Source organism: Mustela nivalis (genome assembly GCF_964662115.1).
Source record: "Mustela nivalis genome assembly, chromosome: X".
Lineage (NCBI taxonomy): Eukaryota > Metazoa > Chordata > Mammalia > Carnivora > Mustelidae > Mustela > Mustela nivalis.
Window position 1 is genome coordinate 91,289,796 of NC_139040.1, and position 18,300 is coordinate 91,308,095.

Genomic DNA, 18,300 nt, shown 5'->3' on the forward strand with positions numbered 1-18,300 from the left:
GATCATAACCAGAGCTGAAAGCAGACACCTAACCGACTGAGCCACCCAGGTACCTCTGGGCACACCTTATTCTATTGCACTTTACAGTGTTTTGCAAATACATACAACATTGGGAGGCTGGAAGGAAACGTTTGTTTTCAGGAGTCAGCCTCCCTTCCCTGTTTTACTGGTTTCCGTCAGGGACACTTCTCATATGCCTAGAAGCCTTGTTCTTTTCACCTTACCCCTATCACACGTCTAACACAACCACTTCTCCAAAAACAAAGATCTGACATGATCTTCACCTGGATGGCTGATAATGTCTAAATTTTACATAGCCCAAGGGTGTGTGTGTTATAAATGTTATCAGAGCCTTTAGCCAAAGGAATGAGAGTGTAAAATTGGAAACTTGAGACTTGCTAGAGAGGGCTATGGAATTAGCACATCACAGCAACAACAAGGATAAATCTAAAAATAATTATGCTGAGCGAACGAAGCCAGATGAGAAAGAATATATACAGTATGATCCCATTTATATAAAATTCTAGGAAATACAAACAAAGAGCAGACAGTGGTTTCATGGGGATAGGACAGTAGGAGCAAAGGCTGGGAGGGAGGAATTCCAAAGGAGGATAAGGAAACTGTTGGGGGAGATGCATATGTTCACTATCTCGATTGTAGAGCTGCTTTCACAGGTGTATGTATATGCCAAAACTCATCAAATCACCTATACTTTAGGGGCACCTGGGTGGCTCACTTAGGCATCTGCCTTTGGCTCAGGTCATGATCCAATGTCCTGGGACAGAGTCCCGCATTGGGCTCCTTGCTCAGCTGGATGCCTGCTACTCCCACTCCCTGTGCCACTCCCCTTGCTTGTGCCCTCTGTGGGTGTGTGTGTGTCAAATAAATACATAAAACCTTTTTAAAAAATGAATAACTGAATGAAAGGGAGATGGTTCACGGTGAATTAGCTAGGCTAACGCCTCCTGGAGCCGCCAATACCCCTCCTCCGGGAAGTCAATACTGCCCCCCTTGACCGCTTGGTTATTCATCCTGAGACCCTGTGCGCAAACTCATTTCAAGGACCGGCTCAAAAGCCCCAACCAAATCTGTCCTCCCAGAGCCCTGGTTGTGGAAATGATCAAACGGTGACCTCAGAGTGCTGGCCTGCGATGGGTTATCCCTGCTGGAGGGGGAAGTGGGTGACAGATGCCTCTTTTCCTCCCCACAACCATACCAAATGGGTGCCTGGCATGTTGCCAGTGGGTCAAGGCTTTAGGGACATCATGGGATACCAGCACCCCCTTCCTGTGTGGCTGCCGATTCTGCAATTCGTTCAATGCTATGCTCTAAGCTACACAAAATCTCTTTTCTTTTGCGTGCCAGCCTCCCACCTATTTCAAGTGTCTTGAGGCTTTGGCAAGAAGCAACTGGAACCAGAAGTTCCTGCTTTACTGTGGGCTCTGAAACAGCAGCCCATTCCTCAGCCCGAGGGTTCTTCAGAGGGTCCCTGACTGAACCCAAGAGCAGGTGTCACAGAGGTCTCTTCTCCTCACCTCAAAAAGGCTCCTCTTCTCAGAAACCAGAGATCTCTGAAGGTTGGGACACAGTCCAATGCCCAGCTCAAACAGTCAGGAGGGAAGCTGAATTTTTTACTTCCTCAGCTGGGCTTACGTAAAGCTGCAGTCTGGTTCTCAGTCCTGGACCCTGTATCCACACCCATCAAAGTGAAATAGTGTCATCTCTGAAATTCTCCTTAACTCTGTGGTTCTCACTCAGCAACCGTGATGACTTCAGTTAAATCAGTTCACACTCCATAACAGTCTTTGTGAATAATTGCAGCTCCTGTGAAACAGGAAGCTTTTTATGGAGGGAAAAGCTCCAGCTTGGATGTTAATGAAGTTATGTCAAAATAAAACCCCAAATGTTTATTATAGGCGGGGATGATCAGTCCTCACTTACGCATTGTGTACCTACTGTGTACCCAGCTCTGTGTCGCACTGCACCCAGAGGGATGCCAAAAAAAGAGGGGGGTGTCAACGCTTTTTCTTGCTTTAAGAGAGCCCAAACTCTAGCAGGAATGAAAGGATGAAGGAGTTTAGGAATTTAGGAAGCATAAGAAGAGTAGGCTGTTCCATTCACACTGCGAAGGGCCAAGATGATCAGAGAGACAGATGATCAGAGTGACTCGAGAGCTAATCCGCAGGCAAGTTTACAGGACTGCGTGTGGAGCCTCTTCTTTGGGGCAAGTCAGGTACGAGGCCAAAGTCAATGATGAATTACCAGATAGAACAGCACAAATGAGCACTGTCAGGAATGACCGACGTGATAGCACTATTGGTTCTATGGGTATTAGAAGGATGACTAAGGAAATATGAACAACTTTGCACTAATAAATCCGACAATTTAGATAAAATGGACAATTTCATCAAAAGAAAAAATTACCCAAGCTCACTCAAAAAGGAATAGGTAACTAGATAGCTTCATTGGCGAATCCTACTAAATACTTAAGGGGAGGGGGCAGCTGGCTGGCTCAGTAGGGAAGAGCAAGGGACTCTTGATCTTGGGGTCATAAGTTCAAGGTCCACCTTGGGTATAGAGATAACTTAAAAATAATAAAATCTTGGGGCACCTAGGTGGCTCAGTGGGTTAAGCCTCTGCCTTCGGCTCAGGTCATGATCCCAGGGTCCTGGGATCCATCCCCACATTGGGCTCTCTGCTCAGCGGGGAGCCTGCTTCCCCTTCTCTCTCTGCCTGCCTCTCTGCCTACTTGTGATCTCTCTCTCTGTGTGTGTGTCAAATAAATAAATAAATAATCTTTTAAAAAATAATAAAATCTTTAAAAAAGAAATAACTAGATGGCTTCACTGGCAAATTCTACCACATACTTAAGGGGGAAAATACCAATTCTACGTAGATTCTTTAAAACCGAAGAGGAGAAAATACTTCCCAACTCATTCTATGAGGCTGGCATTACAGCCTGACACAAAAATCAGACGAAGACATTAGACAAGAAAACTACAGACCCATGTTTTTGTAATCACAGACACAAAATTTAAAAATTTTATCATACCAAATACAACACTATAGTAAAAGGATAACACACCATGGAGCTAGGGTTTTATCCAGGGGTGCAGGGCAGGTTTAACATCTGAAAACCTATGCTCTTTCACCATGCTAACAAACAAAAAGAAAAAAAAATGATATGATCATTTCAACAGAGGTAGAAGAAAGCATTTTAAAAACTTCAGCATTGATTTCTGATAAAACCTCTCAGCGAACAAGGGACAGAAGAAACATTACTCAGCCTGATAACAGGCGTCTGTGGAAAATCACAGCTAACACCATACTTAATGGTGAAAGATTGAATGCTTTCTCTCTGACCTGAGAAACAGGACAGGGATTTCCGCTCTCATCACTTCTATTCAATACTGTACTAGAAGTCGGAGCCACTGCAGTCAGGTAAGAAAAAGAAATAAAAGGCATCCATATTGGAAAATAAAAAGTAAAAAGTTATTACGATCACCTATATGACCATCCATGTAGCAAATACAATAGAAGCTATAAAAAAAAAAGCTAACGAAATGAAAAATTCTAAACAAAATTTTGGCAAATTGGAAAATGAAATTAAGAAAACAATTCTACTCACAGTAGCATCAAAAATAGAAAATACTCAGGTATAACTCTGACAAAAGATATGTAAAACTTAGACACAGAAAACTACAAAACATTGCTGAGAAAAATGAAAGACATAAATAAGTAGCCAGGTATACCATGTTTATAGATCAGAAGACTCAGTATTGTTAAGATATTAATTCTACCCAGACTGCTCTATAGATTCAACACAATCCACTCAAAATCCCAGCAGGTGTGTTGGCTTTTGGCTTTGGGGTTTGTCTGGGCAGCTATTAACAGTCCCGTTCCTATGCATTCTCCAGAAGAGGAGTATAATGTGGGGATTTCACTTTTTTATTTTTAAAGATTTTATTTATTTATTTGACAGAGAGAGATACAGCAAGACAGGGAACACAAGCAGAGGGAGTTGGAGAGGGAGAAGCAGGCTTCCCACTGAGCAGGGAACGCACGCAATGCAGGTCTCGATCCCAGGACCCTGAGATCATGACGTGAGCTGAAAGCAGATGCTTAGCCACTGAGCCACCCAGCGCCACAGCGTGGGGGTCTTAGAGCCATGTTAGAGTCCATAGGGAAGACAGTCGTAAGTAGAGGCAGTTATATAAATAATGGCTTTTCAGCAGTCATTCTGATATAGAAAGAGAGAGATCAGAGTGGAATTCTAAGAAGGAGCTAATGACAAGCACCACACTGGGGTCATGGCCCACAGCAGCTAGCCTGACCTGGTCTACTTCAAGGGCTGGAATGGTGAGGGGACCTGAGACGAGAGTGAGTCAGCTCCAGACAAACTTCTTGCCAAGTTCTTTGAGTTCTGACTCTTGTATTCCTAGGCAATTTCAGACAACAGATGTAAACAGACTCTCTTCCCAGTCTACCCTTGTCCTAGAGAAATGAGCTTCTGGTAAACGACAGCATCCTGATTAAAACAAACAGGAAGCATTCAGAAATCTTGACAGAAAGAAAACAAAATTGTATACTGAAGGCTGGGCAAATGGAGCCCTTCCTCTGTGTGATGACCCATATTAACACAACCAAAGAAAGTTATCTGGAAGAATACTCTCTCTTTGAGTTATCAATTTGATCAAGAGTTCGGTTCATTCGCATATGCTCACGTACACTTTTAGAGTTTGCCTTTTTATCCCATACTTTCACTTTACTTCTATTTCTGACTATATAGCCTCCCCCACTTTATCATGCATCACAAGAGGAAATGTTGGAAATATAATGTTGTGAACACAAGCGTTGCCTTTAGATAAAATTAATGTGGTAGGCAACTCTCTCAGGTCCCCTCCTTCTTCCGGAGCTTTATATTATCGCTCAATAAACTTTGCTGCCCACCAAAAAAAAATTAATATTTAGTTTTAAAACTAGATTGCAGGGATGCCTGGGTGGCTCAGTCGTTACACATCTGCCTTTGGCTCCAGCCATGATCCTAGGGTCCTGGGATCAAGTCCCCCACTGGGTTCGTTGCTCAGCGGGGAGCCTGCTTCTCCCTCTGTCTGCTGCTCCCCCTGCTTGTTCTCCCTCTCTCTCTGACAAATAAATAAATAAAATCTTTTTTAAAAATAATACTGGATTGCAGTGTGGTTTCAAGATAAACCTGGTTTCAGGTCCTTAACGTATTTCTGGAATTAACAGCAAAAGGAAAACCCACGTGGAGGGATATCCAATCCCGAAAGCACCAACTGCTGAGGGCCCGGGCTCCTCTAAGGAGCCCTGTTCTGTGGTCCTGGATAGTCGACCAGGCAGGATTTCTGCTTAATAAAGTGAGTTCTGTGAAATTTCCCTAAATCCCAAATCCAACGAATGCAATTTTAGCAGTGGAGAGAACGAATGAATGGAAGCGCTGCAAGAAAAAGTGCGACGGGACGCGCACCTGCTGGGCTTGTGACTGAGTTTAGGATGAGCGGGGAACACACGAAGTCAGCTCCCAACATCGTTGCACTAAGAGGCAGAGCATAGCTATGAGCCAGTAATCTGTGAATTTGGCTTCAGGACTACCACCTTCAGTCCTTTTGACAAGTTAACACACTGATGCACGGAGACGGGATTCGAACTAGCTCACCATCACGAAAGCCCCACTACCGTAGGCTTCGAACTCCTGTCAAGCATCCACCGCGCCTGCGCCCAGTGGAGCTGGGCGCGCGACCGGGGTGGGGCTGACGTCCCTTCTGCGCATGGGAGAACCGTGGGATTGGCGAAAGCTCGGGCTGACCAATGAGATCCCAAAACGAGCCTTGGGGCCCGCTCCCTTCTCCTGGGATCCAATCGCTAGGCCCTGCACGCGCAAGCCACCGATTCAAAGTCAAGGAACCAAGAAAGGCGGGGCCGAAGAAGCTGCGACGGAAGCCTGGGAAAGGTGGGGGTCTCGGTCGTGTAACGGTGCTTACCTGGGACTTGGCTGGGAACCGGGAGAATGAGCGGGGGCTGCGGACGGTCAAGGAAGTGCCACTCCTGCCTCCATCGGGGGCTTGTGCGCAATCCCCTTGTGTGGGGGTGGTAGCAGCCCTTAGGGCCTCTCCAGCCCACACAATGGTTTGTTCCAGAATAGACGCCCCCTACCCAGTGGTACCTCCCAGATCTGACTGTTCCATCTCTACCTCCTGAAGGGGTATTACCTGGGAGGACGGTTCCAACTTGGACTGTTCCTCCCTACCTCCTGTAGTCCCCCTAGTGGTGTGATCAAGGAAGCTTCTTTGCAGATATCGCGTGAACCATCCTCCTCACCCCCCCTCCAACCCAGCCCCCCCGCTCTGCAGTGGACCCTTCCATTCCGGTCTCCCCGTGACACATACACACTGCCCACGGACGTCCCCAGATGGACCGGCCCCGGCCCTGACCCTGAAGATCTTGCAGAGGCAAAGGTCAGGGAATCCAACCACCCACCTCAAAGCTCCCACTCCAGGAGTGGGCTGAGGATGTTGGTAATTGTGGACAGCATTGTGGCAACATCTGTCAAGATAAAAACCGGAAACTTCCTCCACTGGAATGTCAGCTCCACCAAAGCACAAACGTGTGCCTTTTATCTCCTTGATGTCTCCCCAGCACCTAGAGCAGTGTCCATCAATTACTAGGCACTCTTTAGGTGCTCCTTGAATGAGTGACTCTTTTGACTCAGCAATTCTACTTACAAGATCGTGTGCCAGGGCACCTGGGTGGCTCAGTTGGTTAAGCAACCGCCTTTGGCTCAGGTCATGGTCCCGGAGTCCTGGGATTGAGTCCCGCATCAGGCTCCCAGCTCCATGGGGAGTCTGCTTCTCCCTCTGACCTTCTTGCCTCTCATGCTCTCTCTCACTGTCTCTCAAATAAATAAATAAATAAATATATTTTTAAAAAAAGATCGTGTGCCAAAGAAACACACGTGTGCACACAGCTGTGTGTCCAAGTTTGGGGTGAACAAACTACCGGGAGAAAACACTCTAAATGACTATTTATAGCTAACGATTTGCAGAGTAGAATTAATGACTGGGGTTCATGTTATACCAGACCTGGACAGGATACAAAATGAATGGGCCCCTTTACCTGCAGGGATGAGGGGGAGCACCTTTTACAGAACACACAGTTAACAGGGAACAGCAGGTAGAATGGGTGCACACGTGCGGAGAGAAGTGTGCAGCTCCAAGAGGCTAGTGTCTGACCCCTGTGGGAAGAATGGGGGCTGGGCTTTGTTGGCCTCAGTTCTGTCTCCACATTGCTCCCAGGGCTCTCCTAGATGAGTGGCCTTGGGGAGGACTAGCTCTGGCCTGGGACAGGACAGGTTTCCTGCCAAGGATGGGGACTTAGCCATAGGACCACACTTTAAGAAAGACAGAAGGAGGGATGCCTGGGTGGCTCAGTCGGTTAAGCATCTTCCTTTGGTTCAGGTCATGATCCAAGGTCCAGACTGAATCCTCATCGGGCTCCCTGCTCGGCGGGGAGTCTGCTTCTCCCTCTGCCTGTGCTCTCTCTGGCAAATAAATGACCATAATCTTTTTTAAAAAGCTGTAAGGAGGGCACCTGGGTGGCTCAGTGTGTTAAGCCTCTGCCTTCGGCTCAGGTTATGATCTCAGTGTCCTGGGATCAAGCCCCGCATTGGGCTCTCTGCTCCACAGGAACCCTGCTTCTCCGTCTCTCTCTCTCTGCCTGCCTCTCTGCCTACTTGTGATCTCTCTCTGTCAAATAAATAAGTAAAATCTTTTTTAAAAAGCTGTAAGGAAATAACTTTGGAGGGTAGTGCTATTATCAGCTTTGCCTTCCTTTCCCTTGGGTCCCTTCTTAAATGTCCTTGGGCTGGACTTTTAATTCAATACTTCATTTTTTTTCACTACCAAGCATTTATTGAACATTTATTATATGTCAGGATGTGTTCTAAACTCTTTATACATATTAACTTCTATTATACTCCTTACAACAACCTAATGAGGTAGATAGTGTTGTTTTCTCCATTTTACAAATGTGGCACCTGAGAAACAGAGAGGTTTAGCAACCTGCCAGAGGTCACACAGCTGGAAAATCATGGAGCCAGGATTCAAACCAAGACCATCTGGATCCAGCGTTCCATTCTCAAACCTACATACTGTGGTGCCTTTCCATTTCTTTGTTGTGCTTGTACATATATGTGAGCCTTCTACGCTAGACTGGGACACCTGAGGTTTTGTGGGTGCCTGTGGTACTGCCAGATTTCCAGCAGTCAGGATCTACCTGATATTGTGTGGGCATCCCCGAGCAGATGCTCACTTGGTGGCTAACCCCTCCTGCTTGCACCTTGAAGCAGACATCCAGAGTGCCTTCAGTGTGGGCACCATGGGGAGTGAGCCTCTGCGCACCTTGACCCCAGGAAGAATGTTCCAGGCCCCTGAGAGAGGCTGAAGGACCAGGACCCCATTTGGACTAACAGTCACGTCAAAGTTTCTATAAGTTCAAATAACTTTTTTTAAAAAAGACATTATCTATTTATTGGTGAGCGAGAACATGAGCAGAGGGGAGAGGAAGAAGCAGGCTCCCCACTGAGCATGGAGCCTGATGTGGGGCTCGATCCCAGGATCATGACCTGAGCTGAAGGCAGATGCTTAACTGACTGAGCCACCCAGGCACCCTGATCACTGCAGTAAGATTTGTTAAAATCTATCACCTCAAATAGTTACAATTTTTTCTTATGATGACAGCTTTTTTTTAAAGATTTTATTTTTTCATTTAGTTGACAGTGAGACAGCGAGAGAGGGAACACAAGCAGGGGGAGTGGGAGAGGGAGAAGCGGGCTTCCTGCTGAACAGGTGCCTGATGTGAGTCTCAACCCCAGGACTCTGGAATTATGACCTGAGCTGAAGGCCGACGATTAATGACTGAGTCACCGAGGTGCCCCATTATGATGAGAACATTTTTAAGACCTAATCTCTTGACAACTTTCAAATACACAGTAGAGTATTATTAACTAGAATCACTATGCTGTACGTTAGACCTCCAGAGCTTATTTATAACTGGAAGTTTGTATTTTGACCTTCTTTACCCATTCCCCAGCCCCCCATCTCTGGCAACCACCAATTTGTTCTCTGTTTCTATGAGTTTGCTTTTTTTTTTTTTTTTAAGAATCCACATATCAATGAGATCATACAGTACTGGTCTTTCTCTGTCTGACTTACTTCACCTAGTATATTGTCCTCAGGGGCCATCCATGTTATTGCAAATGACAGGATTTCCCTCTTTTTATGGCTTATCCCAAGTACTTCATAGGTGCCTGCTCATTTAATCCTCACTAGCCCCCTTAGCAGAAAACCCGGTCGCCCATGAGACCACTTGGGCCCAGACAAAGCAGGTAACAGACTTGGGTTGTCCAGCTGCCCTGAGGCACGGCTGGCCAGAGGCTAAAAAGCCCCTAAGGACAGCCACAGGAACACTAATGTGATCATGAGGCCCCAGTCCCTCCCAGGGACCCTTCTCTGTGCTCACTGCCCCAGCCCTGCACAGTGTCATCCTGCCTCCTGATGGGACACTCACGGCAGCTCCTCCTCTCAGAAAACCTTCCCTTTCCCCTCAGCCCTGGGGAATTCATTGCCCAGGACTCTCAGTCTGGAGCCGGCAGACACGGGGTGTACCTGAGGCCCTGTGACTAGGGCTGGAGGAGGGGGGTAAAGAGGCTCCAGGGACAAGGGAAGAAGGGGACGCCTGGTGGCTTGCAAGTGGTGATTTGGGAAGAGATACGTTAAAGGGCCCAGAAATCCTGGTCCAGACGTTTCTACCATTCACACTCTGCTGCTCACTCCCCACCCCAGATGCCCATAGGAAACTGTCACTCTCCATGGCTGCCTCCTGCTCACCCTCAACAACGGAGGCCATTTTAATGCGAGAGGGGTGGACAGGGCTGTGGATGGTTCTACACTGGTTACAGAGCTTTGTGTGAGGAATCCCACATGTGTGTTGAGGGTCGTAATCTCCTAAATGATGTGGATACATAAGCCCTGAGTTATATAGATTAAACCACAAATATAAGACACCACATTCTGTGTTTGTCTGTCTGTGTGTGTGTGTGTGCGTGCACGCACGTGCACACACACACGCACACCAACATGTATGGGAAGGAGAGAGAGAGAGACAGACAGACAGACACAAAGGGAGCCATGGCGCCAAATAGCCTCTCTGTAGGTCCAATATTGACAGAGGTCTGGCCGCTAGTGGACCCTAAAATCCATCCTACAGTTCTAGATATGTAAAGGATCCACTTTAAGGAGGCCTCCCCCAATCCTTCCGGGGGTCATGGTCGTTAACTTGAGGCAGTGATTAAATGCACGGAGGATGGACAAAGCCTGATTTCTAACCCTGACTCCTCCACTACTCCCTGTCTGCGTGCCGTTGGGCAAATCCGAGAACCTTGCTAAGTCTCAGACTCTCACTTGGAAAATGCGGCTGGGGGCAGCTCTAATCCACACAAAGCTCAGGGTAAATGGTAACTGTAATTATCAACACTGACTATCAACTAGTAGTGTTACTAGTATTCCTAGGGGTCCTCCACTGTTGCTGCACTTTTCTCCTTTGTGAGACATGGACCTTGCTACTCTCTGAGAAGCAAGCCAAATCTCTTCACCTTTGTGGACCAATCTGGGGACACTGACAGCCACTGTAAGGGTTACTAGAGGGAAAGGAGGTGTGGTACACAAAATACTAACCACCCCCCCCCAAAGATGCTCACATCCTAATCCCCAGAGCTGGTGAAGACGTCATCTCACATGGCCAAAGGGACTTTGCAGATGGGATTAAATAAAGCATCAAAGTGGGGGAAATTATCCTGGATTATTTGGGGGTCCCCAGTGTAATCACAAGAGTCTTTTTAAGTGAAAGAAGGAGGCAAGAGAGTCCGTGTCCATATGACCATCATTGGGGTCATAACAAAATTTTAACAAATTTAAAACAACTGAAAAAAGGCATAGTATGTTCTCTAGCCATAACGGAGCTAAACTAGAAATTGATGACAGAAAAATAACAGACTACTCCTCAAATGTTTGACAGTTAAAGACACGTATCCATTACCTACGGGCATGAAAGTAAGCTGCTAAGCAAATTAGAAAATATTTGGGGGGCACCTGGGTGGCTCAGTTAGTTAAGTGTCTGCCTTCGGCTCAGGTCATGATCCCAAGGTCCTCGGATTGAGCCCCGCCTCGGGCTCCCTGCTTAGTGGAGAGCCTGCTTCTCCCTCTGCCCCCCACCCCAAGCGTGCTCTCTCTCTCAGATAAAGAAAATCTTATCTTTTAAAAAGGATTTTAAAACTGGGGAAAGGGCATCTGGGCAGCTCAGTCGGTTGGGTGTCTGCCTTTGGCTCGGGTCATGATCCCAGAGTCCTGGGATCAAGCCCCGAATTGTGCTTCCTGCTCAGTGGGGAACCTATTTCCTCCTCTCCCTCTGCCTGCCACTGTGCCTACTTGTGCTCTCTGTATCTCTGTCAAATAAATCAATAAAATATTTTTTAAAAAGCTGGAGGAAGCTTAATAAGGTCTCTTCTTTCAGATTCTTCTCAGCATCTTTGTGTCTTCAGAGAGAAGGATGCTCTTTTCCTCTGAGTATTGGGTGGCGGGGATCATGAGAGTCTCATGATCTGTTTCAGGGGAAAAAGGCAAGGGGAAGGTCGGAGTGACCTTCCCGCTTCTGCTGTTTTCTCACACTCCTTCACCTTAAAATATTCAGTATGCCAAGGTGCTGTGTTTTAGAGTAGCATGTCCTGATCCCCCTCAAGGCCACCAATCAATGATCTAAGCTACCACATTATGAAATCAGAGACATATAATCAAACTTAAAGCAAGCCAAAGGAAGGAAACTGTAAAAATAAGAAAATAAATCAAGAAAAATTAAAAAACAGAATAACAATAGAAAAAAATCAATGAAGCCAAAAGCTAGTTCCTTGGAAAGATCAATAAAATTGTCCAAACTCTAGCCAAACTGACCAAAGACACAAATACAAGCAAAGCACAAAGAGAAGACAAACTACCAATTACAAATGAGAGAGACATAGAGAGGGAAGTGGGGGGCTTAATGTTTAATGGGTACAGGGTTTCAGTTTTACAAAATAAAGAGAGTTCTTGGGGCACTTGGGTGGCTCAGTTAGTTAAGCATCTGCCTTCAGCTCAGGTCATGATCCTGGGGTCCTAGGATTGAGTTCCTCACTGGGCTCCCTGCTCAGCGGGGAGTCTGCTTCTCCCTCTTCCATTCCCCCTGCTTGTGTTCCCTCTCTAGCTGTGTCTCTCTGTCAAATAAATAAATAAATAAAATCTTTAAAAAAAAGAGAGAGAGTTCTGGAGATGGATGGTGATGGTTCATAGCAATGTAAATGTACTTAATTCCACAGAACTATACACCTAAAAATTGTTAGGGTAGTACAATTTATGCCGTATATATATGTAATATATAATATTATATTATACATATGCTCTTTTTATATAATATAATATATAATAATATGTAATATATAAATATATTATATTAATTAGTTAATTATTAATAATATATTATTAATAATTATATAATATATAATATATTAATTATATATATTTCACCACACTTTTTAAATACATAAGTAATTTTAAAAACACAGCAGTGCTGAAAGAAGACTGTTGCAGTGAAGGAGGAGGCCCTTTCTTTATCCACAGCTGCTGCAAATATTCATCCTTCAGGTCCTAGAATTCCAGGTGCCCATGGCTCTTGGAGGAGCTGGTACCTCTTTTGGGAATTGATCCCAGGAGTCTGCCTCTTGATGCCCAGTAGACACATCTAGCAGTCTCTGATCCTCCTGAGGTCTTTGTCCTGGTGACATAGGGTAATTTGTGCAATTATTTACCTTGCCTGGGACTATGATCCCAGCAGCCTAGATAAGTATCTCTTCTCCAAGGTGCCCAGGCTGGGGGAGCTGACCCATCTTCAGGATGACTTCTGACCCGGGAGCACAGCTCCTGATAAAGGCCTGGGACCCAAAGCCTGAGCAACAAAAAAAGATTTCCCAATACCTTTTCTTTTCCCCCAGCACCTTTAATGGACAGACTGCTATCTAAACAGACCAAGCAGATAATCTGGGATTTATCTTTTCCTGTAAGAAAAAAAAAAATCTCCCCACCTTTCTCATCGCTTGCCCTTTCTGTTTTCCCTTTGAGTGCCTCTTCACCCAAATCTCTGAATCAAAGACAGTCATCAAGTGACTTGGGGGAAAACAGCAGATATCAGCCAGTTTTTTCTGGCTTTCAGCGTGCCCCGGGAGTTTCTCGCTTAGCTCAAAGAAAACACTCCAGCTAAAGTCAATACACCCGAAGAATTCCTGCTCCCCATGAGCCACCTTTTGTCCTTTTCAGAAACACTTAGGTTATTGTCAAGGCTTAGGAACACCAGCGTTTATAAGGAAAACACACAAGGCCAGTGCTCCTTAAACCCTTCCACTGGGAAAGGAAAGAGGTTTCCAATATTTTGTAGAAAGTTCCCATAATATTGGTATCAGAACCCAACAAGGGGAACTGAATCAGGTAAGCTGTATGTTTATATTTTAAGCATTCATGAATTAAGAAAAGGTAGAAAAGTAGATTCTTTTTGTTTTGTACCTTTTAAAAGTTGTTACTGGGGGCACCTCGGTGCCTCATTTGGTTGGGTATCTGTCTTAAGCTTAGGTCATGATCCCAGGGCTCTGGGATCGAGTCTCCAAATGGGGCTTCCTGCTCAGCAGTGACCTGCTTCTCCCTCTCTCTCTGCCTGCCCCTGCCCTGCTTATGTTCTCTCTCTGTGTGTCAAATCAATAAAAGCCTTAAAAAAATTGTTACTGAAGTGAAAAAAAGTAGATTTTTTCTTTTTCTTTTTTTTAAAAAAGATTTTATTTATTCATTTGACAGAAAGAAACACAGCGAGAGGGGGAACACAGCAAAGAGAGTGGGAGAGGGAGAAACAGGCTCTCCATGGAGCAGGGAGCCCGATGCAGGGCTTGATTCCAAGACCCTGGGATCATGACCCAAGCAAGGCAGACACCTAACGACCCAGCCACCCAGGCACCGCAGAACATGTGACTCTTGATCTCAGGGTTGTAAATTCAAGACCCAGGTTGGGTATAGAGATGACTTAAAAAATAAAATAAAACCTTTAAAAAAAAGTCTTAGTAAAAGTAATCTAGGATTAAATTACGAAACCTTCCAGACACTGAGAACAGAGAAAATAGCAAAAGAAAATTATAAAAAAAAAAAAAGGCAAGAATGATCCTTTAAAAATGAAGGGCATGAGTATCCAACACAAATGAATAAAAACACAGACAAAGGTATATTACCATAAAATTTTAGAAAATAAACAAAACCCTAAACAAAAAGATCACAAACAACCCAACAAAACATGTACAGGAAATCTGAACACACAAGAATATACATGGGTGAAAATTAATGCATGAATATAGGCTCAACGGGTTGAGCAAATTAAAACTCCAAGGAGTTACCATTACACAGCCATTTAGAATGGCTAAATTTAAAAAGACTGGCCCCCACAAGTGTTTGTAAGGATGTGAAACCAACTAAAACCCTCATGCACTGCTGGTGGGAACGCGAATTGTACAGTCACTTTGAAAACTATTTTGGCAGTTTGACACTAATGCTGTAAAAAGAAAAAAAAGGGGCTAGGGGTGCCTGAAGCCTGCTTCTCCCTCTCCCACTCCCCATTTTTGTTCCCTCTCTCCCTGTGTCTCTCTCTGTCAAATAAATAAATAAATAAAATCTTTAAAAAGAAGCTAAATAAATAATCTCCAGATGAATTAAAGAAAAAGAACTTATGGGCCAAGAGGAGCAAGGAAAATTATTTATGGTGAATGTGATTTAACAGAGAAGACAATATTAAAAGCAAAAAGAGGAGAAGTACACAGGGTTTCAAAGAGTCCAGGGTTGGAAAGTTGCTGTACCTTGAATAAGAGAGTTATCTTCTCTTATTCACAATTAACTCATCTACAGAATGAGAATTATGGAGCAGTAAGATTTTTTTTAAATGAAAGAGGAATAATCACAGAGATTGAAATGTATTTATAGTGAAACAGCACCTAGAGCATGCACGTGATCCCCTGGGGGAAGCCATTCCTGACCCCCTGGGTTACAAGGCTCTCTCTCCTGTGTTCCGAGCGCCCTCTGGCTCCCTGCATGGCTGTCATCAAATTTGCTCCGTCATTATCTTGTGAATGGTTCTCTGATCATTAACCATGAGTTGTTTGAGAACTTATCCCATGTGAATCATTCCTATGTCCTCAGAGCCTGCCTAGCCCAGAATAAGGAGCCTGATACCCAGCAAGCGCTCAAAGTTTTTTTTTGGGGGGGGGGGTGTTTATTTTTTAATTTATTTGACAGAGAGAGAGAGAGAGAGAGCACAAGCAGGGGATATGGCAGGCAGAGGGAGAGGGAGAAACAGGCTCCCCACTGAGCAGAGAGCCCAATGGGGCTCGATCTCAGGACCCTAGGATCATGACCTGAGCAGACGTTTAACTGACTGAGCCACGCAGACATCCCTGGTTTTGGTTTTGACTTGGTTTTGGTTTTTGTTTGAGTGATAAGGATGACACATGCTACTCACCTCTGCCAATGATGGGGTTCAGGACACATTACCCCAAAACATGGTACCTTGGCCTGTTGCATACTTTAGCTATAGGAATTCAAGAAACTGAAGGGGCAGGCAGGATTTTCTAACCTTTCCCTGAAACAGGTCGTAAGACCCTCATACGAAAGGTGCCCTCTTTCAAGTGGAAGGAGTATCCTTGGGCACCTGGGTGGCTCAGATGGTTAAGGGACTGCCTTCAGCCCAGGTCATGATCCTGGGGTCCTGGGATTGAGTCCCACATCAAGCTTCCCCTGCTCTGTGGGAAGCCTGCTTCTCTCTCTCCCTCTGCCTGCCACACACCCTGCTTGTGCACGCACGCTCACACGCTCTCTCTCTCTCTCTCTCTCGGTCAAATAAACAAAAATCTTAAGAAAAAAGAAAAGGGAGCATCCTTCTTTCCAAAAACACTAAGAGGGATCCAAATGAAAGGACTCTGGTGTTTTCCCTAATTTACTACACTAGGTTCATAACTGTTCTTGTCCTATCACGTTTTCCCATGACTTTCCACTCTTCATCAAATCTAGCATAAAAATGCTGAGGTTTAACCACCTCCTCAGGTCATGTAAAACTTATTAAATGAATTTTTCTCTTCACAGTCTGTCTTTTGTTACTGCTACTTGATCAGATCAGCCCTCAACTAAGGGATGCATCATCAGCTCATTCACCGAAGTCTTCCCATATACAAAAGGGTAGATAACCAAACTAGACTCTTTAGTAAATATCTTTTGGATAAATGCAACAGTATGGTCTGATTACCTACACTGTTGGTGGGAATGCAAGCTGGTGCAACCACTCTGGAAAACAGCATGGAGGTTCCCTGATATGAGGAAGTTGTGATTATCTTGGTTTTTAAGTGCGAGACCAGTCTGCTTATTTTACTATTAAGTACTGAGGTACATGTCACCCAGCCTATCAACAGGATCCCATATGCAAACCCAGACCAGTGGACATGGGAATCCAGTGACCTCTCTCAGTCTCCTCTTCTGTCCTGGTTCTTCTCCTGCTTCCTGGCCACCCCACTCACTATTTTTTTCCTGGATCCCTTTGTCGCTCTCGGCCCGCAAGAACGACTCGGAGACTCACGTAGCAGCGAACCTTCTTCTTTAATCGCTTTTTTCTTCCTCCCCCTTTACCCTCGGCGCATGCGTTTTTATACAGGCAGTGTTACCCAATCAAAATGCAGTGCTCATGCACCTCCCGCGAGAGTGGACCTAAATGAACAGCCAATCATATTCAGTCCCTTACGGTTCTTAGAGTAGGCCTCCTGTACCGGCTCCCGACATCCCTTCCCTTTCTCCTTTGCACTTTAACTGCTTTTCTGTTTGTCTGACCCACCAATGTGATGGTCCCCAGAGCAAACAACCTATCTGTATACTCTCGCATTCATCACAGCAATCACTGTAATTCCTATTTTACAAATGAGGAAACACAGGGTCCCTGGGTAGCTCAGTTGGTTAAGCATCTGCCTTCGGCTCAGGTCATGATCACAGTGTTCTGGGATCGAGCCCCGAACTGGGCTCCCTACTCAGTGGGGAGTCTGCTTCTCTCTCTCCATTTGCCTCTCCCCCCAGTTCATGCTCTCTTGCTCTCTCTCAAATAAATAAAATCTCTTTAAAAGATGAGGCAACAGACCTAATGGATGCCCAAAGGATTTAAATGCCTTTCACACCATCACAGTGTCAGAGCCAGGACCAAAATCCATGCCTAGTTCATAGCATAGCCCATAAGGACACAGAAGAGGTAGATCCAGGGCTGTTTTGCCTCAGCCAGTCCCCCTGGTTCCTTTTCCTTTTCTTCTTCTGAGGCCCTAATTTTTCCACCACCTTTACAACGGGGTGAACTTTCACCTATTTTGTGGCAAATGGGGATCCCCTACATTTATTTTTTTGTATTTGAACCTTGGAATTTCCGTCCTTTGTGGTCAGGAAACATTATTAAACCTCTGTGAGGGGACGCCTGGGTGACTCAGTTGGTTAAGCGGCTGCCTTCGGCTCGGGTCATGATCCCAGCATCCTGGGATCAAGTCCCACATCGGGCTCCTTGCTTGGCAGGGAGCCTGCTTCTCCCTCTGCCTCTGCCTGCCACTCTGTCTGCCTGTGCTCACTCTCGCTTCTCTATGACAAATAAATAAATAAGATCTTTAAAAAAAAAAAAAAGCCTCTGTGAGAGGGAGAATTAATCATTGCTTTATGTAATACCCTGCCGTTCCCTAAGCAAGGTAGATTCTAAGTAGGGTGGTCTTTCAGAATGGTTTTAGGCTTCTTTTCAGAACCTGTTTTATGGGGGAGTAAAGCTACAAATGGGGTCTCACAGCTGTAACTTGCTGTCATTGTGTATAGAAATAGGGGTATAAGGTTGAAATCAGGCAGTTAAGGAAGATTCTGAGCAAGAACTATTAGGCGAATGGGAGATTTTTGTTGAAGAGATTTGTGGCTGTTCCATCTCTGAATAATTTGAAAGGACAGATGGGTTTACAGGAGATTTTACCATAAGGCTTGGGGCACAAGTTCTTTTCTCTCTCTCCCCATAAACAATTGTCTCAAATGGCTTTAGTACTCTGTAGCTCTATTTTTGTGTAGCACAAGATCATCATGTGATTTTTAATTTTATTTTACTCATGATTTCATCTGG

The 18,300-nt window shown here is 45.1% G+C and overlaps 1 long non-coding RNA gene across 5 annotated transcripts in view; it reads right to left on the bottom strand.

Moving 5' to 3' along the window:
• LOC309856675 overlaps window positions 1-6,299 on the bottom strand; it is a 156,531-nt gene extending 150,232 nt beyond the window's left edge. For 2 of the 5 annotated variants that reach the window (XR_014307301.1, XR_014307302.1), the window contains exon 1: window positions 6,003-6,285. This is a non-coding gene — a long non-coding RNA (uncharacterized lncRNA). Of the gene's footprint in view, window positions 1-5,677; window positions 5,752-6,002 lie in introns of those variants that run through there. The other 3 variants (XR_014307299.1, XR_014307300.1, XR_014307303.1) reach the window with 3 other exon arrangements.
• Window positions 6,300-18,300: the final 12,001 nt, after the last annotated feature.